The 16,809-nt window shown below is 41.4% G+C and overlaps 1 long non-coding RNA gene across 3 annotated transcripts; it reads left to right on the top strand.

The window, feature by feature from the left end:
• Positions 1-1,997: 1,997 nt before the first annotated feature.
• LOC307025754 lies at positions 1,998-15,135 on the top strand. Of its 3 annotated transcripts, none has more exons than XR_013804251.1 (5): positions 1,998-2,132; positions 12,452-12,558; positions 12,954-13,013; positions 13,114-13,597; positions 13,777-15,135. It is a non-coding gene; the product is annotated as an uncharacterized lncRNA (long non-coding RNA). The 3 variants fall into 3 exon arrangements; XR_013804252.1 differs by having other exon boundaries at positions 13,096-13,597; XR_013804253.1 differs by having other exon boundaries at positions 12,954-13,597.
• Positions 15,136-16,809: the final 1,674 nt, after the last annotated feature.

The following is a 16,809-nucleotide window of genomic DNA, read 5'->3' as shown; positions in this document are numbered from 1 at the left end:
GAAGGCTTGCTGTCTCCCAGGCTATGAATAGCGAGCAGGCGTCGGGCCCGTTCCGACCGAGACAGCTCGAAAGTCTTTAGCAGGAAAGCCTTGAACGCTGCATATTTATCCTGGGCAGGGGGAGATGTAATAAAGCCCACCGTCCGGGTCGCAGTGGAGCTTCCCAGTGCCGAAACGACGTGGAAATAGCGTGATGCGTCATCAGTTACCCCGCGGAGGGCGAACTGAGCCTCCGCCTGTGCGAACCATGCAGCCGCAGATGTATCCCAAAACTCCGGCAGTTTGAAAAAAACGGCGTTATTTGCCATGCTCGGTTCAGTCTCGGATCCTTCTACGAGACTTATGTCGGGGTCACCAATGTAGTGCCGAGAGACGGGAGTCGGAGGCGGGGTATCGAAGGTACAAGCTAGACTTTTATTTAACATCAGAACAACATGTAAACAGCTTTCAGCCCGGGAAGATAAGACCGGGGGAAACAGGAAGTCCGGTCAACTCACTAATGTCCATGCGGAACAATACCCCAACCCATAGTTCCGTGGGTGAATAATGTCAATCACCACAATATATATATATATATATTAATATATAAATATATATATTAATATATATATACACAGTGCAATAATTATTTCATGCTAAATGAAGCTCTGTTGCTTGGATATCACTAGATCCTGTTACAGCGAAATATAAGTACATAACGATTGATGTGTACATTAGCATAATTACTAGCTAGCCGCTAGCTGCTAACTGCCGCCTTGTCAAGACCAAGCCAAACAACAAGACCAAACAAGCCATTACCATGCTGTTATGAACGTGCGGTGCTGTTACGTGTACGCAAATGGACGTGCTTAATGTGAACGAGCATTTTGGTTAAAGTTGCGCATGCGCTATGAGCGCACATACGGGTACTTCTCAGGCATGCCGGGTAATCTGTGACGTTTCGCTCTCAAAAGTTGGGCCATTTTATCATCATGCGCCTAGCAACTCTCAAAGGAATGAATGAGGCCCCGCCTCCCACGCTGTATCCAGTTCTTATTATACATCCATGACCCGTACCCGGAAGAATCAAATGAAGATGACGTCATGATGACGTTTCACCAACGAGGCGTTTTGGCGAGGTATTTTCTGTTTTAGAGTTTTACTCGCTACAGGGTGTACTTTGAGGGTTTCGACTCTGCACACCGTTTACATGCACAAAAACCTTCATAACACACCAGGGGACGGGTAATAACCGGAAAAGCATGACATGTGGCCTTAATACTCACCACATACTGTATTTAAAACAACATTTGCATAGTTGGATAGTTGACAGTTAATCTTTCGTTACATCCATGGTGGCAACATGAACTCTGGATTTGCTAAACTAAAGATTGGGAAATAAAATGTTGTAATTGCTCTTAAATCGGTCTGTGTAATTTGTCCCTGAAAACGTTAGAATTACAAAAAACACTCATGTGAACAAAGTTTTTTTTTAATCTTAATGAGATTTTAAAAAAGTAAAATATGGGTTTAATTGAATTTATTTTCTTAAAATCAGCCAACAATATAATAAGATATATAAACTTATTAAATTGAAATTTAATGAAATTCAACCAATACTTTGATTGGAAGGATAACTATATAAGAGAAAAGAACACAGATGTATGGAAGTTTACAAAAAAGGCTATTATATTAATAATATATATTTTGCATCTTATGAAAGCGACAGTAAGACTCCAATAACCATGATTGAGGAATATCCCTCTTGAAAGCAACCACTCCATTCATGCATTCTTCTTAAATCGGCTGTTGACGTTAAACTTCCACGCTGACATCTAGCTGTCGTTGCGGTGTAAATCAAACGCACCCTTACTTATAAGGCGGGATATTTAAACTGCTCGTGCCCCGCAGGCCTGTGTGGTCCGCATACGTTCTGGTTCAAGTGCGTCATTTTATAAAAAAGTCGTTATTAGTGTGACAATTTTAAGGAGAAATGCCGTTTACACCCGCAGCAAGCCCGCTCCTCTGCCCGTCAACAGCACCTCTTCTTAGGCTGCTGCTCGCAGCACCTGTCGGCCTACAGTATGATGTGAGGCTGGTGCTGTGGATGCTAACTAACTAGCATAACTCTTTCCAGACTTCTCTTCAACAAGGTAAGGTGCTAATATGTCTATGTTTATGTCTTGCCTCTTTAATGTTCAGTATGTGCACTTATGAATACTCTGTGCGACTCCTGAGTGTCTACAGGTTTGTTTGTGCTTGTGTTGTTGACACTTAAATATTTCTGCTATTAATGCTGCTTCTGCTTACATTTTTGTTTTGTTGAATATTTCGAATAAGTACTGAAATGGTTGTTGGTTTCCATTTGGAAGTTCTCTATTTATTCCATGACAACGTGCAACAGCTGCTATTTCTTGACTGAAGATTAGACTATGTGTGTCATAATGAGTGCTACCTTAACTTATTGTTGTCCTGTAATATTGGCTTTATGGAAACTCATAATGGCTTATGTGACACACAAAACTCGTCTTTATGTGGCTAAAAACCACTAAAAACTCATAAATGTACGAAGGGAAGTTTGATTAATAGTGTGCAGGGGCGGTTCTAGGGGGGGGTGCCCCCCTAACACTGACTTTGGACCCCCCTGTGGGCCCCCTGAAAATGAAAATAAATAAATAAAAGGTTTATGATTAAACTGTTCGTTGGCTGACGGAATAGGCGGAACTAACGATATTTGTCATTCTAGTGGGACCCATTAGAGCAGGGTTCTCCGCGTAATTTCCACTGGGGACAGGGGGGACATGTCGAAATCCTGTTTCCCCCACTTTACAAATATGTTTAACTCAAGCCGTCATCGCCACGGAGCAGCACACAGCCTCTGTGAGCGAGTGAGACAGAGCGAGAGAGAGAGAGCGAGAGAGATAGATAGAGAGCACACCTTTATCTATTTGATATAGTTGTAAAAAATAAAGTAAGAAATCATTCCAATGTGTACTATAAGACAGTAAAAAAAAAAAAAAACTGTTTAAAAGGGGAGTCATTAGTAAAATATGCATAAATAAAAAGAAAGAATGCTAACTATAGGTAACATAAGATAAGAATAAATAAGTTTAAATGATTTGTTATTGGTTGTGATCATATTCTAAAGATATTTGGATTATTGAAAAGTATACAGCTCCCTTTCATATGAGTGTTGAGAGCTTTATCCATACATTCATGTTGTGCTTAAGTGTTTCCGCCAGACCAGAGCTGAGGGGTGCTTGAATTTTGACTGGAGCCGTCCCTTATAGACACTTTCTTTTTTACGTTAGTGAGCCGGATCATTTGGCTCGGCTCTCTGAAAGCGCCGGCTGTTTCGGCTCCCAAACGGCTCTTCATGTTACCACAGTTTACCACGGAGCCTCAGTTTCGCCGCTGCGAGGCTCTGGTGCTCACAGCTCACGCGCGTGCTCCACTAGCACCACTCATCGCGTCCCTATCGCGCACGTTTCCTGTTGTCCTCTAGCAGGCACTGCCGATGTCGGAGAAACGATCTTCAATAATCCGAAAATAATCCCACCAGACTCCTTTGCCCCTCCAACAGAGGGATGTCCTTGTCCTTTTTCCTTTTCGTTATTTCAAGCGATAAAAACTCTCGATCTTCTCTCGAATTATTAATATTTTTGGACGCCCTCGGCTCAAGTTCAGGGCGTCCCGAGCTAAATAAGGGCGTCAAATGACGGCAAGACGCCCCCCTAGCGGAAACGCTGGCTTAAAGTGCACCAGATTGATGCTTTTAACTTCAACATTTAAAAAGAAATGCATGCACCCGGACTCCCTAGAGGATGTGAGGTCCACCCCCCAAATAAAGCAGTTTAAAATAATTAAATTGCATACATTTTCTTTTAGTAAACACTGAAAACGGGTCCCACAGACCCAAACAGCACACAAAGGTTAAAGGTGAGCATATAATAATGTTAAAATGTATACTAAATATACACATTGCAAAAAAGAGGAGTAAAAGTAGCTCACGACTTGTTTAATTTTTTTAAAGTAGCTCATCTTAAAAAAGATTGGAGACCCCCTTACAGCGTAAAAGCTGTAACTATAAGTATCTGACATAAATATGTGTAATGAAACAAATACCAATAACTGTATTGCATTGTTTTCTTATGCTCAATTACTTCGTACTGTCTTTGTCTTTTTCGTCCTGCATTTATTGTGCCCCCCTCAGCAAAAAATACTGGCCCCAGCCTGGACCCCCCAGTCAAATTGGTCTAGAACCGCCATTGATAGTGTGAGAATTCTCTGGAAGTTTTTCCTTGTACGATGTGAGGGTCTAAGGACAGAGGGTCTAAGGACAGAGGGTGTCGTATTGCCATACTGATATTCTGTACAAACTGTGAAGTCCACTGAGACAAATGTAACATTTGTGATATTGGGCTATATAAATAAACATTGATTGATTGATTGAATACCTTTATATATACAGTCTAGGGCTGCTCGATTATGGCAAAAACCATAATCTCGATTATTTGGGTCAATAATTGATATCACGATTATTAAAAACGATTATCCATTTACTTTGAAAACATCCATTTATTGAAGAAAAATGTAACGGTATGTTTTTAACAGTTGATTACCCTGAACTTTAAGTATAATTCAACTGAACTGATGAATTCAGCTATCTTGGCTGTTATTTTTTTGGCCTTTACACTGTTCTGGGGCAGTTTCTCTTTCCTTTTAAAAGTCTCTGAAAGTGTCGGTTGTTTCAATGCCGTTACTTGAGTGGCCGCTGTGTACTCGCCGTGTTGTTGTTGGTGTTTGTTTCTCAGGTGGCGTATTAGATTGGTCGTGTTGAACGTAGCTCTGTTCTTTCCACCACGCGGAACCTCCGCCTTGCAAACATTGCATCTGGCTGTTACACTGCCTTCGCTTTCAATTTTATAATACTTTCAAAGTCCTGACATATTCTCTGTCCCGACTCCCGAGTCACCAGCTGAACGTAGCCTCTCGTTGGCTTACTGCTACTATTAGACACTGCGCCCTGCCCACTCTGTTGCCAGATTTGAGAGAAATAAGCAACCAGGTCTATGAAAACAAGCCCAAAAGAAGCAACACATACATGATGTTTTGTAATTTTAAACCAAAACTAAGGCCTCAGGATAACTTTAAGACGTGAACATGGTCATTTTTGTTTTGTAACATTAAATAATAATAACAAAATATTTTATATCAAAAAAATAAAGAGAAATTCTCGATCCCCGATTTTTTTCTCCCGATTCCGATCTTTTCAAAATCACGTGATCGGCTCCGATTCCCCGATCACGTGATCGGATCGGGACATCTCTAGATAATACCCATCACTATGATATTTCTGTGTCACTACATTTATACCATCTCATATAGGAGGGCCAAAGTGTAAGTATAGGCTGCTAAATATCAACTCTGCACTCTCTCGTTCCACACGTACTGTATAAGAATATAACAGATAAGTTAAAGCTCCTTTAATGCTGCTAGAGTCTCCATCTGTGTTGACCTTCACACAGATGATTTACAGACCAGTGAGTGTGACCAACCTGATACTGTGTGAGAGGCTCACGTGGCTGCTGTAGGAACTGAGGATTAGGACCCCTGTAGAAGTATTCGTCACAAGTGACACACGTGAGGAGTTGTCGCGTGCCCACATCCCCTACACATGGGTGTTCTATAGGAGGCTTCTTATTATAGAAGCATGACGGCATGGGAGAACCACACAGGGGACTACCAGCCTGTGTTGATGTTGTGTTGATGTTGTGTTGTTTTTGCACAATTTGAAATCAAACATCAGAATAAGGGTAAAGAAACGTGTTTTAGTGCAATCAGAACAGTGTCACCTTTATCACAGTCCCTGTAACATTTAACAAAACTGATTTTGGGCAATTTGAGTTACTGTCTGTCATGATTTGTTGCATGGAATATATCAAAACTGCTCAACTTCATCATAAATTGGAATCTTATTTTCACTCATGAAAAGATCATGTGAACAAACAACATTCATCTTGGCTCCACCAACAGTGTAGCATACAATATAGGTAAGACATAAATAAATAAGGACATAAAAAAGTGCAATCATCGTGCAAGTGATGCAAAACAGCAAGTCAAATGCAGAAGTAGGTAAGCTGTGAACATGTTGGACAGAATAAAATAAAACATAATGTACATTTAAATACTGTACAGTAGAACAAATACTGCAAACTGTGGAATACAAATATATACAGTTGTATTATTGACAGGCTGCGGGATAAAACTGCCTGTTCCTGGTGCTTCTGAAAAGGGTTACATCTAAAGTGTTTTGTGTCTTGATGGGATCAGTGTTACTTCACGGTCAGTGTATGTTTTGGTCATTGGATTTTCTTTTCACAAATGGAAATTCAAAAAATAAAAAATTAGATTTTCGTTTTAAAATTGAAAACCAAAATTGAAATACAAGGCGTTTTTCTTTATCATGGTCAAAAAGGGATTTACTAAACTTAAAAAACTGGATGATTTTCATTTTCTACTTCTCAAAACAAAAAATAAAATCACTAGAAAACAGAAACAAAAAAACTACAGTTTTTTCATATTCTGCTACCGGAAGTTACCTTACAAAATAAGAGCGCAGACAAAACTCACGATATTGATTTCAAACAAAAGCACTCATAGTACGAGTGCTTTTGTTTTGAAATCGTAGGCTATGCTAAAATCACACTTTGAATCACTACAGTATCCTGTTGAAGGAACTGTGATTATTATAAACAAGGGGAATTTAGCGATCACAATGAAAACGGCCAAGACACACTTTGAGCCCAGAAAATGAATGTTATTAAGGGCTGTAAATATAATAGGCCTATTTCTAAAATGGACAACATTGTTAGGAGATTTCAAATATACAGCGATTCTGCACTGCGGTCAGCTCAGCCGACCTCTCGAGTAGGCTTGGGCGGTATCATTTGTTTCATACCGTCATACCTTGCTGACATCATACCGTGGTATACGGTATATGACGGTATGACTTGGGTCGACTTGAGCGAGGTGGCGTTCGGCGGCAAATAGATTTTTCGAACGGCATATTATATGTTCGGTGTAAAATGCAGCCCGAGCCGGTAGACGCTCGCAAAGTGCCGCGACGTGCGCGCAAGTGCAAAACAAGGGCTGCATACATGACACATTGTGCAAATGGCACATTTTGAGATCGGATACAGGACGCGTTTGTAGATGTCCGACGTTGTTTCCATTGTGAGCTAAGTTAACAATATATCATCATACATAAAGATTTTCCGGGAGTAAATACTTGACTTATTGAATAAAGTTTGCTATATTCACTAACTAATTTGGCAATATTATTCCGTGCATGTGTTAAAAACCTTATTTCCATTTGATTCATTGGATTACTCGCGTGAATGTTTAGCACGTAAATGCTTTCGTTTTTAAAACCGTCCGACCTCGACTACAAAACCATCAACCAGTTGCATAGGATTAAAAATGGTCAACACTCACTCACCCCGTCTTAAACATTCCCAAAGAAGTGCCTCTGTCTCTCGTTGTGCTGGATGAAGTCACTGGCGACGAGTAAACCCAAAATAGTCCCAAACAGGCGCAGAGGCATTTTTCTTTTTTACTAGTTGTCCGAGTTCGGGGCCGGCAAATGCAAACGCCATCTTGCTCAACTCAGCTCTGTGCTGAGCTCTGAGAGCGGGAAAGACGGACTGCCCTCCCCTGCCCTCTGCTGGCGCGTGCTGTGCATTACAACCAATGTCGTCCCTGTCAAAACTCCGTGTCAGTGTAATAGAATGAAACGCATCTGTGATTTGGCGCACAGTCTGTGACGTCACGGTATTGAAAATCATACCGACGGGATTTCGAAATACCCTGGTATACCGTAATACCGTCATACCGCCCAAGCCTACTCTCGAGTTTGTTTTTTCAAATCAGCTGCTTTTCATTTTTTTCCTTGCATTCAATGAGTGATACAAATATTTTTGTCCACAAATTCTTAATAAAACTGACACTGTTGGACTCGGTACTAATTTGACTGCTACTGTTACACCACTCAGACCGCAAGGGTATTATAGGTGTTGAAAACGTTCATTTATTAACTTCCACAAGGCACATGTGCAAGATGTCAGCATCTCAAACGATCTCAAAGCACAACACACAGATATACTTCTTCTGCTCATCTCCAGCATAAAACAATGATGAACCATCAGGTGATCTGCCCCTTTGTGGTATAAACATGCATGTACAGGTAGACGACTTCAACCTTATGGGTGCTACACTACCAGAAATGAAATGAAGTACTTTTACTGTGTACTTTGTGAGTAATCCTCTGTCAGAGTCCCCTCCATAGTAGCCTACATAATGCATGTTTTTCTGTTATCTTTGATGAATGATAAAAAGACAATGTTATCATTAGTTTGTTGTGGCGGTCCAGCATAACAAAACAGGAAAGAATGAAACAGAGAGGAATCAATAAAACACAAACACAGACCTAGCTGATCAGTAATTATTATTTAGTTGTTGCAACAAACAAACAAACAAACAAACAATAATGGGAAGTACATCACCTGCTGCCACAGCAGCCAATCGCGGAAATGCCCCCTCACAGTAGCAACAATCATACAGCATATATAGCCACTGCAATGAACACACACACATTTTCCCTAAGCATGTTTAACGCACACACATTTGATCATGTAGCCTACCACACACATGTCACAAGCTATACTTGTATATGTTTAATCGTCATCATTGACATCTTAAGTAGTAGTTAACAAACTAAAAGGTGAACTGTTTTTCATAAGCTGAGGCCTTCTCTGAACTTCCTCCAACCTCGGTGTAACCACCCTGTGTAACCACCCTGCCTGAGTTCCTCCCACAGACAGGAAGCTCAACGTATATTTCAGACCTGTAATTCTGATGCTGCTCTGCTGCATATCTCTGACGCAGACCTAGTGTAAAAAACCGGAAAATATATACGTTGAATTTAAAGTCCTGGGGCCTGTACTACGAAGCTGGTTCAACCTAACCTGGATATGTTTGAGTTAGCCTAATCCAGTGGTTCTCAAACTTTTTCTGTCATTCCCCACTTTGAACAGGTGGGCCTTTTCAAGCCCCACCTGTTCCTCATCGCTCCAATAAAATAGTAGGCCAAGTTTAAAATTGTGAAAATGTATCGTTCTATAACAGGGGTCTCCAACCTTTTTTAGGATGAGAGCTACTTTCAAAAAATAAAACAAGTCGTGAGCTCTTTTTTGTCTTTTGCAGTGTATATATTTAGCACATTTTAACATTATTATATGCTACCCTTAACCTTTGTGTGCTGTTTGGGTCTGTGGGACCCGTTTTCAGTGTTTACTTAAATAAAATGTATGCAATTATTTTAACCTGCTTTATTTGGTGGTGGACGTCATATCCTCTCGGGGGGTCTGGGGGCATGCACCCCCAGGAAGATGTTGAAGTCAAATGCATCAATCTGGTGCACTTTGAGCTAGGACTGCTCAATTAATCGTATTTTAAATCGCAATTACGATTTTTATTTTTTTTAAATAGGTTTTTCAGTTGAAATATACTTAAAGTTCAGGGTAATCAACTGTTAAAAACATACTTTTCAAATTATTTTCTTCAATAAATTGATGTTTTCAAAGTAAATGATTAATCGTTTTTAATAATCGTGATATCAATTATTGACCCAAATAATCGAGATTATGATTTTTGCCATAATCGAGCAGCCCTACTTTGAGCACAACATGAATTTATGGATACAGCTCTCAACACTCAGATGAAAGGGAGCTGTATACTTTTCAATAATCCAAACATCTTTAGAATATGATCACAACAAATAATTTAAACTTGTTTATTCTTATCGTATGTTACCTAGTTAGCATTCTTTCTTTTTATTTATGCATATTTTACTAATCCCTCCCCTTTTAAACTTTTTACTGTCCTATAGTACACATTGGAATGATTTCTTACTTTATTTTTTACAACTTTATTAAATAGATAAAGGTTTGCTCTCTCTCTTGCTCTCTCGCTCTCTCTCTCTCGCTCCACATTGCTTTTCTTCCCGACTGCAACGCTGTTGTGTGTGTCTGTGAGAGCGTTTCACATGTGTGTATGAGAGATGTTTTACCAGTGGCGAGCCTGTCTCTGAGGGCCTAAGATATTCTACAAAATAATATTTAAAAACATTGAAACAAATTATATTTTTCTTTATATATATTTTTTAAATATGTTTTTAGTAATATTTGTCATTAGTTTTACCAAAAATAACTTGATTAAATTGTATTTAAAATAAGATTTCCAAAGAAATAAATCCTTTGAATCTGCCTATTCAGCTCGTCTCTGCGAGGTGAAGACAGGAGCTGTTGGACGTTCAGCTATGAATTCACAGAGGGCCAGCTATAGTAACTGAACGAGAGAGTAATGTCAAATGACAGTACAATTGACCAATCATATCTTCCCTCTAAATGGGTGGGCTTTATTATCGGGGACTTTATGACAAGTTCCGCCCGTTGTGAAAGGTTTCTTGTTTCCATAGCAACAACAACTATCAACAGCGTACACCCGCCTTAAAAATAAAAGCATGCCAAATTACACTTAAGACTGCAACGAAAGTAACAAACACAATGCAATATCCTTTTCAATGTCAAAGAACACAAATTGGGTTATTTACAGGTGTTGTTTTGTGTGGTAGAGGGTCGCTTTCATTGATGCGTTTTGCACCCCGGGCGGGCCGTTGTTTTGATATTCCAACAGTGTGAAAAAAAAGAAAATTTAATTTTTTTATTTTGTATTTCGCGACCCACCTGACGGTCCTACGACACGGGTTATCAAGTGGATCGCTCAAGCCAGCTGTGCCCTATCTAGTTAGGTGCGCGTTCACATGAAAGGGGTGGTATTTGGAGCATTCGACCAATCACAAACATGGACAAGCGTACTGACAGCGCAGCGCGTCATACTTCCTGAATGAAAAGTCAACTATAATATTAGACAAATATGAAGACGTTAAACTTTAAACATCCATGACTTAAACACTTTATCCAGGATCAAAGCCACATAGCTGCACCTGCAAGGTGAATACAGCTGGTAAAAGAAAAAGTGTTTGAATGCGTACATTAACAGGTTTATCAGTGTTTCCCCTAGGATGGAGTCATGGCAGCGGTGCTAAGGCACGTGGGCCCAGCATAATGTGAGCGCGGAGCGCGTGGAATTTTTTAGTGCGTGCGAAGTGCGCCCCGCCAATTTGTTTCTAAGTGTCAGCACAAGGAAGGCTCTTGAGGCCTAGTACCAGGGCCGGTTCTAGACAATTTGCTGCCCTAGGTGAGATTTTAGGCGACATCTTATGTGTAAAGAATAAATGAAAGATTTCTACAAAAGACAAATACACTGCAGAAACTTATTGACATAGGTAATAGACGTAAAAATGGCTTCAAATGTATTCAGTATTGTATGAACATGTTTGAATTGGGGGGTGGACGTCACATCCTTTAGGGGGGTCCGGGGGTATGTAAAATGCTTCAATCTGGTGCACTTTGAGCACACAATTACTAGAGACCTGATCTAGGGGGCACAACTCTAAAACGCCCATATGAAAAAGATCGGTTTACATTTTAATAATCAAATAAGTATGTGAACATAACCAATAACTACCATAGCCAATAAAAATTAATGTAGCTTATTTTATTTTTGTTGTTCATTGGATTTAGAAAATGTTTTTATTGATTTAAAAAATAGTTGTATGTATTGATTTAAATTGACATGCATCCGCTAAGAAAAATAGTCCGTTGTTACCATTTTTTAAACAGTCTGAATGAAACGGCAGCTCTCAGCTGTGTATTTTCACAACTAATGGCCCATCAACCACAGCTCTCCCCCCCCCTGATCTTTCTTCTCCAGCAGCTAAATTAACTGGATGTTACTATGAGTGACCATAGACTGTATGTGACAAGCTTACAGTTAGTGACGTAAAAACACCATAAAAGCTGGTGGGTTTAAAGCAATACAGGAGGTAAAAATAACTACAATAATTGTGATTTATTTATTGTGGCTTTTATGTTTTTAGGTATAAAATGTTATGTAATTCAGGCTTATAGTTCACCCTTCTCTAAAAGCCTTCAACAATGACAATATTCATTGTAATTTAATAAATCCTTCCAACACACATTGTAAAAAATAGCCTACTGTAAGTTAAGAAATCATTTCAATATGTACATCTTCTGATGTAACAACAATAACATTATAAATAGTAACATAGCTGAACATGGTATTGCACATTTAGCTTTGAGTGTTACTGACCTGAGATGTTTTTATTACATGAATTAAGGTGACTGAGGCTTTTTAACATACAGGGATGCAAACTCATCAGGTATGAAAAAGGTGACAAGGATCCGAGCCCCCGGCTCCCCCACCCCAGCGCCGTATAGACTGAGAGTTATGTCATCTCCGTTCACTCCAATGGACCACTTTTTTACAGCAATGGCGGATCGTGGAGCCTCTCAATCGTTCCCCGGAAGTTAGCGCCAAGGCTAGCAGCGCAGTAGAGTTGCAGCATAATAGACCGTTCGTGACAGACTTTTAAAGGTAAGAAGAAGTTTAAAGATTTATATTGCGGATATTATCAGTAGGCTACATCTGATTCAAATTAACATGTGTATTAAAGGATGTCAGTGGATTATCCCTAAATTAGTAGATTTAGGGAACGTTTACAGATAACAGATAAAGCTAGGATACCGGATCAAGTTAGCAACACACGTTGAACAGCCTTTTAATTGTAAATTCCGTTCTCTTAATGTCATTTCGTCCAACGTTGTTGAATTAGAGAAGAGGGGCTTCTAAACGGGATTGTATGCGGGGGTGGAGGGAGTTAAATATTAGATAAATATAACTTTGGTGCGTGTAAGAGTGAGTGTTTTTAGCAGAGCCATATTGTGTCCTTGTGATTATGTTGATTATTACCTGTCTGTATAATGTTGCAGCTCAGCTGATTTTGGATTGATGGCAAAGGGAGAGGGACTTAAGTGAGAGTGAAACACAAGGTAACTTTAATACTACTGTTTTATATAAGTAAGCATACTAAACATGTATTCTATCACTGTATTATATAAGTAATCTTGTTAGTAACCTACTGTATGGCAGGTGGAAGGGCAGTGATGTTACAGGTGGAGGAGCAAAACTGCAAGACTGCAAACTCACAAGACAGAGAAATCAAAGTTTGTTCTCCAGAGAAGAGGTTGATTTCACTTCATTTATTTCATATTTTCTAAAGATGTGGAAACTGCAAAAAAAAAAATTGAGAGCTGCAACCAAGACAACTGTAACAACATGAGTAGAGAGCCACCAAGGTTTTTGTTGTTTGCGCTCCTCTGGCTGGGTGCTGGCAGGTGGAGGGCAGTGATGTTGGCAGGTGGAGGGGCAGTGATGTTACGGGTGGAGGGGCAGTGATGTTAGCTGTTACACACCAGGCTCAAACTTAACACATTGCATCCTTCTTTGCAGTGTCCTTATTCCTGGAAGGGGAATCTGCAATTCCTGCAGAGTTTTGTAACCGGTTGGTCCGCACGCAAAGCAAATTTTTAAAGCCTTCTTAATTGTCTCATTGCTCTATTTCATCCCCTTTCTGGTGAGTCTGCCTAATGCCTTAAGTTGGTCTTTTGAAAACGTTTTCTTATATTTGTTGTCCCTAATTGTCATTGTTTTCTTGAGAGCTGCATTTTCCTTCCTGACTTTTCTTAGTGCAGCCTTTGCTTTTTTGGTGATTCCTTCTTGGCTCTTTAATTTTCTTTTTAATTTTTTTAATAGATCTGTTTGACTGGCTGCTGGTTCCCTCGTATGCTGACTGGCTGCTGGTTCCCTCGTATGCTGACTGGCTGCTGGTTCCCTCGTATGCTGACTGGCTGCTGGTTCCCTCGTATGCTGACATGGAGACACCCACAAAGCTGCTTAGGCAAGATGGCCGCGCCTGTGTTGGCAGCTCGTCATTTTCGCTTCCTACCTCTTCTGTTTTTCGTGGTTTTGTTTGTAACGTCCTTTCTAAAAAGTGCCAAATCGGCTAGAGTTTATGCTCGTCAGACTCTGCTGGATATCGGTTTCTCAGCGTTATCCCCCATGCAACACCACTATGATTTCTGGAGCGCTCATGGCGCCCTACGCCAACATCTGCCTCGGGCTGTCTGGGCTCCCTGCCCTGGCTGCACCCGGACGAAGCGTACGCGAAGACGGGGTAGACGAGCGGGCGTTTCGGTGAGACTGAGAAATCTTACCTGTGATCGTCCCTGGTCTGCACTCCTCGCCGTATCCACGGCGGCTGGCTGTACTGTGAGACCGTCCTGTCTCCGTCCAATTCTACCTGCCTCCTCGATGCAGCTCCCGGCTTTCGTCCCGGTAAGAAGACGCGCAGTGTTCTCCAGTGTGGCTTCAGTGCCTGGGTGTCTGCGTTCTCTACCTCGGGCTTCCACCATCGGGAGGGCCGGCTCCGATAACATCAGCGTGGGTCTGTTGAATGCCCGTTCAATCGCTAACAAATCGTTCGCTCTGAATGATCTCTTCACATCTAAGGACTTGGACTTTCTGTTCATCACGGAGACGTGGCAGAAGACCGAGGAATTTGCTGCTCTCAACGAACTATGTCCCCCGGACTGCTCTTACTCCTGTGTCCCGCGAACAACAGGCCGAGGCGGGGGCCTTGCCATAATAAACAGGGACGGCTTCTCTACACGTTCAGTGAGCTGCGGAACTTTCTCCACTTTTGAGGTCTCAGTCTCCAAAGTTGGTCGCGCCAACCCTTTCTACTGCATTTTGATCTATCGCCCTCCGGGCAGAAACGCAAATTTTATTACGGATTTCGGACATTTTTTAGCTTCCATCATCCGCTTTGATAGAGTTTTGATGGTTGGGGATTTTAACGTTCACGTCAACGATAGCTCGGACTCCTTTGCTGTAAACTTTTTGAATGTCACAGAATCATTTAACTTTACGCAACATGTTTCTGGTCCCACCCATGCAAAAGGTAATACGCTTGATCTTGTATTTACTACTGGTTTAAAGATTAATTCGATTTGCACTGAAGAGTTGACTGTCTCTGATCATTATTGTGTCCTGTTTAACACACTGTTTGATAATGACGTTGTTCTGGGGAAGCGAGTTAAATGCTCGCGCGTTATCAACATCCTGACAGCGAATAAATTCGCCTCTAAATTTGACAGCAACATAGTAAACCCCTCCCATGTCGACATAGATCTCATGGTTAACTCCTTTAACACCCACTGCTCTAGTATTCTAGACGAGGTCGCCCCCATGGTTACTAGAAAGCTGTTAGCAGTTAACCACTCCCCCTGGTTAAATGAAAACATCTACAATTTTAGACGAAAATGCCGTAAAGTAGAGCGTCTCTGGAAATCTACCCATCTCCAGGTGCACCGCCTTTACCTAAAGGACCTTATGTCTGAATACAACAACATGGTTAGAAATGCCAGGGCAGCCTACTTCTCTGATATCATTACATCCAGTAAGCACAATCCTAGCATCCTGTTTAAGACCATCAACAACATTGTTAGTTCTCCTCTCCCCCCCATCCCTGTTTTCTCAAATGAGGATTGTAATGACTTTCTCTTGTTCTTTGTAAACAAGGTTGCGGATGTGAGAGCCAGCATTTCCTCTCCCCCCTCCCCACCTGCCCAGCCAGGCATTCAACTTTGAACTGTTTTGCCCCTATTTCCCTTCAAGATCTCATTGACATAGTTAATTCCATGAAACGCTCTTCCAGTCCACTAGATGTCATCCCCACCTCCATCCTGAAAGAAGCAATCAACTCTGTTGGCCCCGGTTTGGTTTCCATCATTAACTTTTCTCTTGAATCTGGCTCTGTCCCTTCATATTTTAAGCAGGCGGTTGTCGAGCCCCTCCTTAAGAAACCTAACCTGGACCCCTCTCTCCCAAAAAACTATAGACCTATTTCTAAGCTGCCTTTCACCTCCAAAGTGCTTGAAAAGGTTGTTGCGAACCAGCTCAACGCTTTTCTGGCCAACACTAACACCCTAGATAAATTTCAATCTGGTTTCCGCACGAAGCATTCCACTGAGACTGCACTCCTCAGGGTCTCTAACGACATCCTGATGGCTGCAGACTCGGGTGAATGCGCTGTGCTGATCATGTTAGACCTCAGCGCAGCATTTGATACTGTGGACCACAGCATCATGCTGGATAGGCTTAGAGAGTGGGTGGGCATTTCAGGGAGAGCCCTAGATTGGTTTTCCTCATATCTCGGAGGAAGGTCATTCTCAGTGGCCGTTGGTCCGTTCACTTCTGACCCTGCTCCCCTACCCTGTGGGGTACCACAGGGTTCCATCTTGGCCCCGCTCCTCTGGGCCTTATATTTGCTCCCCCTTGGCTCTATCATCAGCAGCTTTAAGGGTGTGTCCTACCACTGCTACGCTGATGATATCCAGCTGTATGTGTCCTTCACTCCGCAAAACATGCAGAAAATTAACATCCTACTGGACTGTCTAGCTGCCATTGAGGGCTGGATGGGGAGAAATTTCCTCCAGCTAAATGCGGCGAAGACAGAGGTACTTATAATTGCCTCAGACTCCCTAGCAGCCAAGGTAAAAAACCTAATGGGGCCCCTCACCACCAACGTTCACCCCCACATCAGAAATCTTGGGGTGTTCTTCGACCAGGCTATGAACATGGACAAACATGTTTCCTCACTGACCCGCAACTGTTTTTTCCACATCCGCAACATCGCTAAACTCAGGTCCATTGTGTCTCATGCAGAGCTTGAAATGGCTGTCCACGCATTCATATCATCCCGGTTAGACTACTGTAATTCACTTT

This window comes from Notothenia rossii (genome assembly GCF_949606895.1).
Source record: "Notothenia rossii genome assembly, chromosome: 11".
NCBI lineage: Eukaryota > Metazoa > Chordata > Actinopteri > Perciformes > Nototheniidae > Notothenia > Notothenia rossii.
The sequence above is the reverse complement of the archived record's forward strand: the minus strand, read 5'-3'. Positions and strand labels throughout refer to the sequence as shown.